Consider the following 2,892-nt stretch of genomic DNA (forward strand, 5'->3'; position numbering starts at 1 on the left):
GCTCAGTTTAAATGAAGTGTATGAATTGCCCTTAGTATGGAATAAAAAATACGGAGTGTCTATTTACATTTAGTTAAAAGTGGCTATAAAACCTTAGCTCCAGTGGCGCAGATGGATAATAGCATGTTGTCGGCTTTTTGACGCGATCAACCCGGGTTCGATCCCGCCTTTTGCCGAACTTTTTTTTTCTCCCTTTTCAAATCTCGTATTAGCAATGGATTCTATTAACACTAAGTGAAAATAGCAGTATTTCTTTCCATAGTAAGAGCAATTCATACAATACATTTAAGGACACATTCGCCACACGCCATAAAGGCCACATTCAGCCTTCCGTCATGAAGGAACCGTGATTCAGAGGCTGCAGTCAATGTTTTTACGAGTTTTAATTCTACGTATACCACCTCCCCTGCCACAAACCAGCCCCCACGCAGCTAGTTGATAAACAAAAACTCTCTCTGTCGGAGCAGCCGGCGGATTCGACGAAGGAGCGGCAACCACATGTGACGACCCCGGGTTGGACTCCGCTTCGTCCACGGTGAAAGCCGATCCGGCGATCCGAAATGGCTGCAGCGTCAACAATACTACAGCGAGAATAAAAGTTACACCTTCTTTCTTTGTGTGAACATTTGGGCAGTGTTATGCAAATATTCCCTTATAGTGAGGTAGATATGTGGGGGCGTGTTAGAACGAGCCGTTTTAGGTAGGTGTGGCTGACTCTTAACTTCTATAAAGAATATCTCTTTGGATTTGAGACTTTAGTCTTTGCAACTTTACAGATCTTCTTTATGCACCAAGAGCTTGTAACACTCCAAAGAGAAAGGAAAAATTGAAATCGCATCATATGACCCCTTTAAAGCATATTTTTATGTTCTGCAGAAGAAAGAAAGTCATACAGACTTTGTTGAATGATTTAGGAATTACCTCCATTTTGGTGGTGAGGATGAAATGTTATTGGAAAACCAGGTCAATATTAGTTTCTATGATCTTTTTACTTAAATATACTATATTCTTAGAATGAGCTTTTGCTAAGGATTTACAGTAGGTGCTGTTCATTAGAATGACCTGCACCTGCACACACTGGGTGGAAAATAAAACATCCTGCTCCAACAGAACCACAAGTTTCCTTTTCTCTGAAACCATAAATTCTATACAAACAGTGAATAAATTTTCTGTTTATTTAATGATAAGCTCTTAAATATTTAATAATATCTCCTGTACAGTATGTATATCATTACTGTCTGCCAACCTAACAGTGTTTTTAATGGTGTAAGAGCAGTAAATGTTTTTTAGACAAAATTTTATATTTTATGTGATAATCAGCTACATTATTTATTTACATTATTTACTATTTACAAAATGTATTACTTGTTAGATCAAATGATCTCAACTAATTGTTTGCTATTGGATGTTATTTTTCCTGGTGACCAAGTTTTATGACTAATATTAAGAAGTAAATCCACATACGATTCCCCAGTGAAGACCTCGTCGCCCTAGACGTCCATCGTCACAAGATCACAGGAACCAGATGAATCCTCTGCACAATCTGACTTTGCTGCAGCCTGGAATTAAACTGCTGGTTGAGGACAACTGGCCCCCTGACTGATCCTGGTTTCTCCCAAGGTTTTTTCTCCATTAGTGTCACAGATGGTTCCTTGCCGCTGTCACCTCTGGCTTGCTTGTTTGGGGACACTTTAATTTTTAGCGATACCGTCAACTTGATTGCACAGATACTATTTGAACTGAACTGAGCTGGATGATGACATCACTGAATCAATGATGAACGGGCTTTTACTATTTACTAGCTGCTTTGACACTCTGTATTGTTAAAAGTGTTATATAAATAAAGGTGACTTGCCTTGACAATAATTAATGCTTTCTATTTAATAAGTAAAAAAAAATGCAATGTTTGCATCATTATAGGGAGTAATATAGATTTATAAATCTAAATAATGAAAATCTATAATAAGAGTAAAAAAATAATAATAATAAGAGTAAAATAAAATCTACTACAAATTGTTATGAGGATTTTATCAAGTAAATCCAATTTTTTGCCCTGTATATCAATCAGTCATATCACATACCAACTGTTTTATTTATTCATTTTAGATGAGAAAGTTCCCATACTTAACAGATCATTTTGCAATTCAAACATGGACTTAAATGTGTGTGGGTGTGAGCATGTTGGTTCCAATGCATAGGGAAAGCAGGAAAAAAAAGTAAAAATTTTTCAGTGTTTATGTTGTCTTGTTATCCAATTTTTTTAGAACGTGCAAAAAAAAGCTGTGTTATGCAAATGTCAGATTGAATGGTAATAAACATTCTTACCAAGAAGCACACTATAGCAAGCAACCAATATGGCCTAATATATTATTGTTTATGAATGTTTTATATTAACATGTTTGTATTAATATTAAAGGGGTCATATGATGCGATTTCAATTTTTCCTTTCTCTTTGGAGTGTTACAAGCTCTTGGTGCATAAAGACGATCTGTAAAGTTTCAAAGACTAAAGTCTCAAATCCAAAGAGATATTGTAAACATCTTACTTCGATTAAGTTCTTACTCTGCTTATTGGAAATCGCATTATTGGTGCACATGAATACATAATACATTTACAAAAGTATTTGTGTAGGCTAATTATTAAGCTTCCGGCTTCGCTACCGTTCGGACGTTCTTGCTTACTGCTCTGCACTTTGCTCCCTATTTCTGTACTTTTCTAAGATTTTTACTTCAGCAGATCAGCACAGTGCTCAAACAACACGTTTTTGGCACAAGCACTAAAACTAAAAACTCTTTGGGACTGGAATAATACCTCAAACAGACAATGCCTCCTGTTGAATCTACTTGTTGCCGCCAACTTCTACAAAGGATTGTGGTTCTTGAGGTTCTTGAA

The sequence above is a fragment of the Sinocyclocheilus rhinocerous genome, unplaced genomic scaffold (genome assembly GCF_001515625.1).
Source record: "Sinocyclocheilus rhinocerous isolate Xijiao unplaced genomic scaffold, SAMN03320098_v1.1 scaffold284, whole genome shotgun sequence".
NCBI lineage: Eukaryota > Metazoa > Chordata > Actinopteri > Cypriniformes > Cyprinidae > Sinocyclocheilus > Sinocyclocheilus rhinocerous.